A 12,865-nucleotide genomic window follows, 5' to 3' on the forward strand; every position below is an offset into this window, starting at 1 on the left:
TAACAACATTGTGCTGATCCCTTAGCTCTGGTATTTCAGGGTGATAGAAAGGATGAACCTCCAGCATTGGGACCTGAGATACTGGGGTGGGGCTTTTCTCAAGCAGCCTACCCCGATAAGCAACCAACGTCGCAACATTATCAAAAACTTGACCAGGCGCCATATCAGTAACATATACATGATCCTTCATATCATATCAAACCTGCGGTGCTGCATCATTGAAATACTGCTCCCAAAGACTGATCAAAGTAGCAGACATATGCGTAAGGGCATGCTGTAGTGCAAAAGGCTCATAGTCCTTCATCATACTCCACACGTCTTCCACACCATAAGTGGAATTTCGAGCCCACTGGGTAGCCTGATTACTACTACTCTTTTCTCATCTCCCACATCAGATCGGACTAACGTCCACCCCATACGTTCCTTAAATGTCGTCCAGTCTCTATCCTCAAATCCCCGTACTGGTGCTCCACTACTCAGTAATGTCAGGGGATGGAAGAACAAAGTGGGGGTAGCAACAGAAGGAGCAGGCACTAACGTCGCTGCTGGCTGCGTCGCAGGTGTAAGAGCTGGCGAAAGGGACGCCAAAGCAATAGGTGTTGCAGGAGTACTAGCAGTCATAGTCGCCACAGACCGCGAGTTCAAGAAAGGACAGAAAATGTAGTGGCCAAGGCAGTCCGATCAACAGTAACAGATGCAGAAACAGCAGATAGAAGAACCGGGTAGCTGAGCCTGTGAGGGATGAGCGGGATGGATCCTTTGCGGGGCATGTGGGGGCGGGGGTCGAGTATCTAACAATTGTTCCACAAATGTATCATTTTCAATATTCAATCGAAACCTCCTATCTTCACGTTCAATGCCTATCTCTTGCTTCTCTCTATCATGATCATGTGCTACAGCTTTCTGAGTCAATGTTTGCATTCTACCCTTCCGGGCCTCATTCTCTGCTTTCATTCCCCTCTGTTTAGCCTCCTTTTGCCACATTCGAAGAGAAACAAACATAGACTATCTTCTTCTTTTTGTGAACAACTTTTCCTGTAAAAACCCAATTTTTTGTTCATCAAAGGTGCCCATCAACGGCCACATCAACTCGGCATTGTCCCTCGTATATTTGTGCCATAGCGTACTAAACATAATAGGGCCAAGGCCATGCTTAACATACATATCAAAGTTTGGAGAGCCTTCTGAAAGCGCTGACTGAGCTTCTTCCAATCGAGCATCTGCAGAACAACGACAACAAGAAACCAAGAATCTGCTAAATCCAGGCATTTTTAAAAGTAAGCCAAATTAATTATGTTGCCTGGCAAAGTGTTCACAAACACCTCGTACCAGAATCGGTCCTCAGACCGCGCCAAATACAAACCAAAATGGTACCATATTCACAAAGAACCAAAACAAACTCACCTGGTGCACACAGATCAAACAAAATTATTCTCCACTGCCGACTCTTCGGACCAAACGGTCAGATCCAAGGGTTTCACTGCTCAGGACCCCAGTCGGGATGACCGCTGGGTGAGGCACCGTCTGGCAGGACAGAAGGGGCTCTCTCGTGCAGGGAACCCTGGTCCCTCCGTCCATCCCAACGGCGGCCTCAACCTCCCCACCTGTCCTCAGGAGGGGATGAGCCACTCGCCCGATGGGGTCCCTATTCAGGCGCCAACTGAAGGAAGTGACCCGATTAGGGCCACCCGGGTCACTCGCGACCCCCTCGCAGCCTTCCATACAAATGAAGAGTGGGTCAGACAGTAAAGAATACAAACCAAGTATATTTATTCAGGTACACTCGATTTGGAGCCCAGTCTGCCCAGTCTCTAGGGATTGCTGCAGAGGGACTGACATCAGAAAACATGGTGATACATTATGCACGCTTCAAGAACCAATGAAGGCACGCCCAGACTGAAAATTTCCAGATGAAGGTAGCTACAAAAAGGAGGTACAGAAGGATAGGTTTCGATCCTGAGACCGGGCGCACACTATCTCTATGCCAAGGTCGTTCTGCCTGTGCCCATCGCTGGAATAGTGGGAGCAGGCCTCTATCTAGTGGGAAAGGTATGCACTAATAAGAACAGTGTATCCATTAGTACAGAAGGGCCCAACGTTGGAGAAAAGGAACAATTACCAAAGCTGCTTCTCGCAGAGGCAGAGAGAGATTAGTTTCGCTCATGAGTCAAAATGGCGGGCAAACATTAAATAGTGTTGAGAAGGCTTACTTATGCAGAACAATATATAAACAACACAGCTATGACATTTTTATTCTAACAAAGGAAGGCCACATCTCGTGGGCCGTTGCTGCAATCTTAGCAAATTGTAAAAACTGACCAGTCCCCAAGGTAAACAATTCTACTGCATCAGCCAGAGTGATAAACCTGTGATTTGGGTATAAGTTTTCCAAGATGTCGTGCCCACGGGCAAGCCATCTTTCTACTGATATCGTCCATCCAATAAGCACAGACGGGTGCAGTGTCAAAATACACATATCTGGTGCATATGGTGCCCTATGAAATACCTGCCTAACCGCCCTCTCCCATGCTCCGCACACCTGTCTGACTACAAACGGCATCAAATTGCAAACCCCTGCCCCCAACATCGAGAGCTTTGGCAAAGGAACTCCCATCACAAGTACCACTGAACAATCTCCACTCCCAATTCTGTCCTTTGTCAAACCAATGCACCGCATGTTGCAATTGAGGCGCCACTTAAAAAGATCCTGGCAAGGTAATTCAAGCCCTCCCTATCCTCCATGGGCACTTGAGAGTGGCCAAACTAACCCTCTTCGTCCCAGAAGCCTATAGTAGATCGACAACCAATCTGTCCAGTTCTACAAAATATTTCCTAGTGATCTCAAACATGGCCCCCTAAAAAAGATACAGGCAGCACTGCAAAACAATAATTTTCACTAACGCCAGCTTGCCCATCAAAGATAACCAGAGAGTGTTCCAAAACTTCACTGTAGGTTTTAGACCTCTAACACTATACCAATATTCTAAGCCTCAAATGCTGCTGCCTCATGAGCAAGTCTGCTCACAAGATATCGGACACCGGTCACTTCTCCTGGAAGGCCCAGGTGTGGTAGGTCCTGCACTCCCAGCCAATTTTCCGAATGGCAACACTTTTGATTTGGTACGGTTGACGTTCAACCCAAACACTTTGCCAAATTCAGACTGGACAGCCAGAATGATAGGGACTGAACATGTTGGTTAGCGCAGATATGCCAAATCATAATCAGCTTATACAGAGACCACATGCATGGTCTCCCCAATTGGAATTCCCTATCCCCGCATCACAGAGCGCAACCAACACACAAGGGGCTCCATTGCCAGTGCAATGAGAAGTGCCATGACACTGTCCCACCCACTTGCACTCTCGCCAACGGGGCACTATATAACAACTGCACCCATTATATGTATCACTCTCCTATGCCCACCTTTCATAGGATCAGCCACAGAAATTCCCACGACAGAAACTCAAATGCTTTTTCTATATCAAGCAGCGCCAGAGCATAGTGGTCATCCTGCAAAATGGGGGTGTGCATAGCCAGCAATAGCCTCCGTCAGTTACATAGAGTGTTCCTGCATGGAATAAAGCCACACTGGTCCTCATGCACCAGATGTGGCAAGTGCACTCACAATCTGGATGCTAACATTTCACTGAGGATTTTTATATCCACATTTAGCATCGAGAGGGGCCGCTATGAAGTCACCTCTTTAGCATCCTTGTCCCTTTTAGGCAACATGACAATGAACATCTCCCTCATAGATTCAGGTAACAGCCCCTCCCGTAGACCTCATTATAGATCTCTAACAGGCGGTCAGCTAAATTACCCGCTTTACGTTGGTGCAGTTCCGTTGGCAGGCCGTCACCCCGTGGGACCTTAGATGCCTTCAGAGCCAGAATCGATACCATTGTTTCTTCCTTGGGTATGGGTGCATCCTATCTATCTCTATCTTCTCCCGAAAGGGAAGCCAACCAGTAAGGTATACATCTCCTGCCGTAGGCAGGGATTCAGCAGGTGCTGCATATATCTTTTGTAGATGTCCTTCAAATACCTCAGTTATACCCTGTGTGTGTATATCTCCTGCCCCTGCACATTCTGAACTCCTACCACAAAGTGGCATCATGTTTCACTGCGGTGAAGTATGGCTAGCATCCTACTGGCTTTGTCCTCCTCCATGTCCAGGCACTGTATATAGTTGGTGCAAACAAACCTATCCAAGCAATCCCACATTTGTTTCAAATCTCACCCACACTCCTTCAATTCAGCTAACCGATCCGGCTACGCGACCATAATCTCCTCCAGGACACTAAGTTTCTTCTCGAGGTCATCAATTGACTGAGACAGCGCTGCTTCACTCCATATGTCACCTTCATACACTTACATCAATTGCGTACCCATTACTGGGGAACGTCCCCTAAGTGCACTGCCAATTGTCCTAACGGTGGGAGTATTCATATTGATCAACAGTACAACTCATATATTACTTTCAATGATGACATTTATTTGAATCATACATTTCTTATTGGGTAATTTCTATCCATCCCAACTTTTTGTCATTTATCTTGAATGATTATACTTCAAATGAACATCGATCATCCTAATGCATTTCAGGCAGGAGTTGCCCTTCATCAGGGGATGGCTAACCTATAAAAGAAATGAGTGCGGAGAAAACATATAATATCCAACAGAGACCACTTATTCAAATTACTAGCAAAAAAAGCTCAGAGGGACCAGAAGAAACCAAGGTGATAAAGGTTCATAATATGACTGTGCTTAGAAGCAGAGAACCCCTTCAGCTAAACACACTATGTATAAACAACAAAATTAAATAACAAATCGTTCAGGAACCTAATCCCATGTTTCCGAAAAATAAGTGTGTAAATTGGGTGTATGAGTCATGCTAAAAGTGCACAAAAAACATACCGCCACATGTATTAGAAAATCAAAAGAATAAATCAAAAGAATAAACAATGCAGGAAATCCAGCGTGAGTGCACGTTTATAAATGAAGAAAAAGACTACGTCCTGAGTGTACTAGAACGTGCCCATAGACACAGAAGATCAAACATCATATAGATGTAATAGGTTAAAAAAGTGTTGGTGCTTCTCGAGGAAGGTTAAGATAGCGAAATAGTTTACACAGTGCCCAAAATTAATAAAATGAAACGTGCAGCTCTTCGTGAAGGTGTCTAAGAGCCTTACTTTTCCGGTCTTCAATATTACAGCGCGTTGAAAGTTCCGGGAAGTTCTGGGAGGAGGATTATTTTTTACAACTAACAGGTACCTCTATGGGCAATTGCGCAGCTTCCAGCTACGCGAATTTGTTCATGCATAAATTTGAAATAGATCATATTCTCACCAATGAAATTTGCAGTAACCATTTAATTTTATTTGTGAGATACATTGCTGATATATTCTCCTTATGGAAAGGATCTAAACAAATAAATGAACTCAAGTCAGTAAATGACAGGATACAATTTACATATGAGATCAATGAAAACAAAATAACATTTTGGGATGTTTTAATTTTCAAAGTGGAAAAGTAATTGGAAACTAACATTTACAGAAAGGCAACCGATCGTAACAATTTGTTACACTATAAGAGTTTTCATCAGAAATCCCTAAAAAAATCATCTACTCTTTTCACAATTGTTAAGGGTCAAAAGAATTCTTTCAAATCCCAGAGGACTTGTAGGGCAAATACAATACATGTTGGAAAAATTCAAAGACAGAGGATACCCACTGAAAGTATTGGATAAAGCCATGGAACGAACATTTACTAAAACTCGACAACAACTGTTAGCCCCTCCATGTATAAAAGAAAACACTAAAAGGGTGGTACTAAATTCTAAATATTCCACGATGAGTCTACAATTTAAAAAAGTGATTTTAAAGTACTTGCTGATAATTCAAACCAAACCTGACTTTAAAGGGACATTTTCTGAACTGCCTTTATTTGCATATAAGGAGGCAAAAATGCAAAGGAATTACTAACCAGCAAACACATTCATACAACTAAACAGATGCACAAGGAAACCATACCTTGTTAAAATTGCAATAATTGTCATAGTATCATCAAAGGTAATTGGATCTTCCACCCGCAGAAGGTAACAAAATTCAACTTAAAGTCACCTCTACCTGTGACTCAATGAATGTGGTCTACCTACTTAAGTGCTCATGTGGCCTGGCATATATTGGGAAAACAGAAAGAAAAATGAAAATAAGATTGAATGAACACAAGCAATATAAGGACAAAAAATCTAAAATCAGTCATTGTATCACATTCTTGGACTTTAGCCATAACATTTGCCAACTGAAATTTACTTGAAAGATTCGACAGTTTATAATAAAAGAGAGGAAATATGTGTATGGCCCTAAGAACGATGATCCTACGGTGGTGGAAAAGATAAATATGGAACTCTTGAACTGGGAGGGGGATCGGGTGATGATGGGTGATTTTAATTGTATTATGGACTATGGGATTGATATGACAAGGAGGGGGGCATTTCAGAGGATGCGGAAAACACGTAGGGCAATCTGGGAACTGGGTCGACTACAGGCTATCAGTGATGCCTGGAGAGCATTGCACCCAAGCTTACCAGGGTATACTTATTTTTCGGCCCCACATAAATCCTATTCACGAATAGATATGGCTTGGGTGTCTGCACAAATATTATGGTCTACAGAAATAGATATATGCCCGAAAATAACATCAGATCACAATCCCATTCTTACTTTTAAAGTCAATACAGAGAATAGGCCACCAAGATTTTTTTCATTCCCTAGGTATCTTTTATCAGATGCGGATTATATCGCTAGCACCCGGGAACAAATCAAAAGCTTCTTTGAAGAGAATACGGGGTCTACCATTCCCCTCGTGGTGTGGGATACATTCAAAGGCGTTATTAGGGGGCATACCCAACAGTATATCTGGCACCAAAATAAAATTAATAAAGTGATTCTGAAGGAGACAACCTCTGCAATATGTAGGGCAGAAGGTTTACATGCAGAGGCAGTTCTGAAGGGGGCGGGCGAGTCAGAACAATTGGGGTTTGAACTAATTAATCTTAGATTGGGTCTGAAGAAAACACTTAAAGAGAAGAGCATGGTTAAATATAATAAATATCGGCAGATACAGTATGAGTACAGGGAAACAATTGGGAAAATTTTGGCCTATAAAGTAGCTGATGACAGAGCTACAGCCCACATTGCAACCATTAGGGGGCCTACTGGTAGACTGTATGAGCACCCACAGCAGATTTTAGAGCAATTTGCGAGGTATTATCAAGTATTGTATACTTCTACAATACAGCCAAGGCAGGCAGATATTCTGGATTATATTCAGGGATGTTTCCTGCCAAATATAGGGGAGGAGATCGCCGAGTCTCTGGATGTAGAGATACGTTGGGAGGAGATTGAAATGGCAATTGGGTCTCTACCATCAGGCAAGGCTGCGGGGGAAGACTCTGTTCCCCTAGAATTTTATAAAACCTTTAAGGATGATCTGAGGCAGCCTTTTAGCCAGACGATAGGGTTTATCAGTGTTAATGGGCAAGTCCCTGATTCCTGGAACATGACAAGAATTGTCTTTTTCTTAAAAAAGGATAAACAAGCAGAGGAATGTGGGTCTTATAGACCGATTTCGCTCATTAACACTGATGCAAAAATATTTGCAAAAATACTGTCTAATTGGCTAGCTCCGGTGATGTCTAGTCTGGTTTCTCCCCAACAACATGGGTTTATTCAAAACAGAGATACAACTACTCATGTAAATACGGCAGTGACAGCGTTCGATGTTGCCAGTATTACATCCACCCCACTCGGTATGATTCTATTAGACGCTTAGAAAGCGTTTGACCGAGAGGGCTGTAATCGATGCCTTTGGTATCGGCAGTCGCTTCAAAAAATGGGTACAAGCCCTATATGCTAAGCCCATTGCTAAATTAGCATATTCAGGTTTACTATCATCCGTTTTTCCGGTGTCTTGTGGTACGCGCCAGGGGTGCCCTCTCTCACCCCTATTATTTGCTCTATATATAGAGCCATTCATCTGTGCTCTACAAAATGATCCCCGAATAAGTGCTCTTAGTAATGGAACAACTTCTTTAAAGGTTACCACTTATGCGGATGACCTGGCAGTATTTTCTGCAGATTCAGGGTGAGCATTAGGGGAAATAACAGCGGCTGCTGCCGGGTTTGGTCAGATATCAGGATATAAATGAAATATTAATAAGACCCAAATATTAATTAATCATAAACCGTTAGCTGTTATACAGGGGGTATGTCCTGTCGTCACTTGGGGGTGCGGATTTCTGCACAAATAGAGAAAATTATTACTCTGAGTTATGAGGAACTGCTGAAGGATACAATTAAATCATTTAAAAATTGGCACAAGCTACCGATAGGCATCATAGGTCGTGTTAATATTATTAAAATGAAAATCCTGCCCAAGTTTCTATATCTTTTTCGCTCTATTCCATTACGGGTCCCCAACTCCTTTTTCAAACGATTAGAAGGGGCAATTCGTAGCTTTATATGGGGATACAAGAAATCTAGGCGAGCGATAGAAAGATTAAAACTACCATTTGGCCGAGGAGGCTTGGAGCTACCGGATTTCAAGATGTATTTCTGGTCAGCTTTGTTTGGTCGCTTTCGTGGTCTGATTAATCCTGCAAGTACTTTATTTTTTCATACATTTATGTTGGGGGAAGAAAGTAAAATGTTTCTGTATAGAAAAATGGACCCTAATATTTCAAAAGGGTTCAATTTAAGACTGCTCGGGACAGCATATGCATTTGGCTGGCTATCTTGCATAAAGGTAATATATTTCCATATCATGAAAAATTCCCTCTGTATTTAACCCTGCTTTACCTAGTATATTTCAGGATGCGGTGGGAAAAAATTGGATCAGATTGGGAGTAGGATGCTTGGGTGATCTTTTCGATTATAATGGTATTATTGCTTTCGAGAGACTACACCTCATATATAAATTGCCAAATCATATGCTGTTAAAATATTATCAGATCCGACACTACTTTATAAAGCATCTGAAGTTGGCTAATATAATTGGTTCTGAGGTTTGGGATTTCATATATGATGAAGTAAGGGAATCTATGATTAGTAAGGTTTATAAATGGCTGAGCAGCAACAGAGCAGATGATTGTGGAAGATTGGCTGATCAATGGAGTAAAATATTGGAGATTCCTGTAGGGGCTAGTACTCTAATACAAGCATTGGGCACTCTAAAAGAGGTGGTGCATTCTACTAATCTGAGATTGCATCAACATCGGACGATCTGTCTTCTCTATTATACACCTGAGAGGATAGCCAATTGGGCGGTTAACAATATAATTACAGATAGGATGAAGTGCCCAAGGTGTGATATGTATAAGGCAGATATCAAACATTCTGGACGACGCACCTGCGTGCCTGTGCGGGCACTGAGGCCCTTGACGGTTGCTTGGCGGCCCTCTCTTCCACCCCTAACTATTTTCTCTACTGAGGAGGGAAGTTATCCCGAAACCCGAGCCATGTCTCGGGTGATATTTTAAAACCCGGGACAGGTATCGGGTCTAGAGATCATCAGTTCAACAAGTACTTACTTGCACACACTGGGGTGAACCACTCAAGAACTCCATCAGAGATCATCAGTTCAACAAGTACTTACTTGCACCCACTGGGGTGAACCACTCAAGAACTTCATGTACCAGCTTCCCTTTGGGCGACCCGGAGGAGGAGCTAGCGGAGTGCGGTCCATTGCGGTTGTTTATAAAAATGGCTCCCTCGAGCTTTGAGCTGACTAGCTCCTGGACGACTCACCTGCGTGCCTGTGCGGGCACTGAGGCCCTTGACGGTTGCTTGGCGGCCCTCTCTTCCACCCCTAACTATTTTCTCTACTGAGGAGGGAAGTTATCCTGAAACCCGAGCCATGTCGCGGGCGATATTTTAAAACCAGGGACATGTATCGGGTCTAGAGATCATCAGTTCAACAAGTACTTACTTGCACCCACTGGGGTGAACCACTCAAGAACTCCATCAGCGATCATCAGTTCAACAACTACTTACTTGCACCCACTGGGGTGAACCACTCAAGAACTTCATGTACCAGCTTCCCTTGGGGCGACCCAGAGGAGGAGCTAGTGGAGTGCGGTCCATTGCGGTTGTTTATAAAAATGGCTCCCTCGAGCTTTGAGCTGACGAGCTCCTGGACGACGCACCTGCGTGCCTGTGCGGGCACTGAGGCCCTTGACGGTTGCTTGGCGGCCCTCTCTTCCACCCCTAACTATTTTCTCTACTGAGGAGGGAAGTTATCCTGAAACCCGAGCCATGTCGCGGGCGATATTTTAAAACCAGGGACATGTATCGGGTCTAGAGATCATCAGTTCAACAAGTACTTACTTGCACCCACTGGGGTGAACCACTCAAGAACTCCATCAGCGATCATCAGTTCAACAACTACTTACTTGCACCCACTGGGGTGAACCACTCAAGAACTTCATGTACCAGCTTCCCTTGGGGCGACCCAGAGGAGGAGCTAGTGGAGTGCGGTCCATTGCGGTTGTTTATAAAAATGGCTCCCTCGAGCTTTGAGCTGACGAGCTCCTGGACGACGCACCTGCGTGCCTGTGCGGGCACTGAGGCCCTTGACGGTTGCTTGGCGGCCCTCTCTTCCACCCCTAACTATTTTCTCTACTGAGGAGGCAAGTTATCCCGAAACCCGAGCCATGTCTCGGGCGATATTTTAAAACCCGGGACATGTATCGGGTCTAGAGATCATCAGTTCAACAAGTACTTACTTGCACCCACTGGGGTGAACCACTCAATAACTCCATCAGAGATCATCAGTTCAACAAGTACTTACTTGCACCCACTGGGGTGAACCACTCAAGAACTTCATGTACCAGCTTCCCTTGGGGCGACCCGGAGGAGGAGCTAGCGGAGTCCGGTCCATTGCGGTTTTTTATAAAAATGGCTCCCTCGAGCTTTGAGCTGACTAGCTCCTGGACGACTCACCTGCGTGCCTGTGCGGGCACTGAGGCCCTTGACGGTTGCTTGGCGGCCCTCTCTTCCACCCCTAACTATTTTCTCTACTGAGGAGGGAAGTTATCCTGAAACCCGAGCCATGTCTCGGGCGATATTTTAAAACCCGGGACATGTATCGGGTCTAGAGATCATCAGTTCAACAAGTACTTACTTGCACCCACTGGGGTGAACCACTCAAGAACTCCATCAGCGATCATCAGTTCAACAACTACTTACTTGCACCCACTGGGGTGAACCACTCAAGAACTTCATGTACCAGCTTCCCTTGGGGCGACCCAGAGGAGGAGCTAGTGGAGTGCGGTCCATTGCGGTTGTTTATAAAAATGGCTCCCTCGAGCTTTGAGCTGACGAGCTCCTGGACGACGCACCTGCGTGCCTGTGCGGGCACTGAGGCCCTTGACGGTTGCTTGGCGGCCCTCTCTTCCACCCCTAACTATTTTCTCTACTGAGGAGGGAAGTTATCCCGAAACCCGAGCCATGTCTCGGGCGATATTTTAAAACCTGGGACATGAATCGGGTCTAGAGATCATCAGTTCAACAAGTACTTACTTGCACCCACTGGGGTGAACCACTCAAGAACTCCATCAGAGATCATCAGTTCAACAAGTACTTACCTGCACCCACTGGGGTGAACCACTCAAGAACTTCATGTACCAGCTTCCCGTGGGGCGACCCAGAGGAGGAGCTAGCGGAGTGCGGTCCATTGCGGTTGTTTATAAAAATGGCTCCCTCGAGCTTTGAGCTGACTAGCTCCTGGACGACGCACCTGCGTGCCTGTGCGGGCACTGAGGCCCTTGACGGTTGCTTGGCGGCCCTCTCTTCCACCCCTAACTATTTTCTCTACTGAGGAGGGAAGTTATCCTGAAACCCGAGCCATGTCTCGGGCGATATTTTAAAACCCGGGACATGTATCGGGTCTAGAGATCATCAGTTCAACAAGTACTTACTTGCACCCACTGGGGTGAACCACTCAAGAACTCCATCAGCGATCATCAGTTCAACAAGTACTTACTTGCACCCACTGGGGTGAACCACTCAAGAACTTCATGTACCAGCTTCCCTTGGGGCGACCCGGAGGAGGAGTGTAACGCCCTGAACGTCTCAGGATCGTTTAACAGACACGACAATGAGGACGCAACCACTAGTGAAGGGTTAGTTGTTTTAATGAAGGCAAATAGAATACAAAGAATAAACAAGTTATAGTCACTGGAATCCTCCAGGCTAAGTACGTTACCAGCCCACAGCACGGATGGTCCTAACCGTCCTCTGCATATACGCCGGTCCCGGCGTATGCCAACAGAGGGCAGAAATGAAATGGCCGACAATGCCAATCGGTAGGCTGTGAGGGGCACGAAGAGTGTTGGGGAGAATCGAGGAGTCAGGGAAACACCCAGCCGGGGTCTCTACCTCAAGGGAGCAGCCGCTCAACCTCTTCCTCAGACTGCACCGGGACGCGGAGTCACCTCCTGGTGATGCGTCACCGATACCCCAATCACAAGCAAGAAGACTGAACCGAGAGCAGCCGCTCGATCGATCCTGTGGACTTCCGAGTCTGTAACGCGGCAAACACCTCCTGGTGTGCGTTACAGCTGGCAGTCCCTGTGTCTCTGGTCGGGCTGGGAGTTACGACTCCAACCAGCAAAAGCGCCACTGCGCTTGGACTCAGCCGAGTCAAAAAGCGAAGCTCAATGGTTGACCGGTAGAGCTTCCGGGTCCTTCACAGGTGACGATGGGGCAAGACACGGCCCAGGGAGTAACGACTCGACCTACCTCCGTTCTTGCCTTACTGGAGCACCACTCCGGAACACTGCTCTTCATGAAGCAGGTA

Source organism: Triturus cristatus, chromosome 5_2, assembly GCF_964204655.1.
Source record: "Triturus cristatus chromosome 5_2, aTriCri1.1, whole genome shotgun sequence".
Lineage (NCBI taxonomy): Eukaryota > Metazoa > Chordata > Amphibia > Caudata > Salamandridae > Triturus > Triturus cristatus.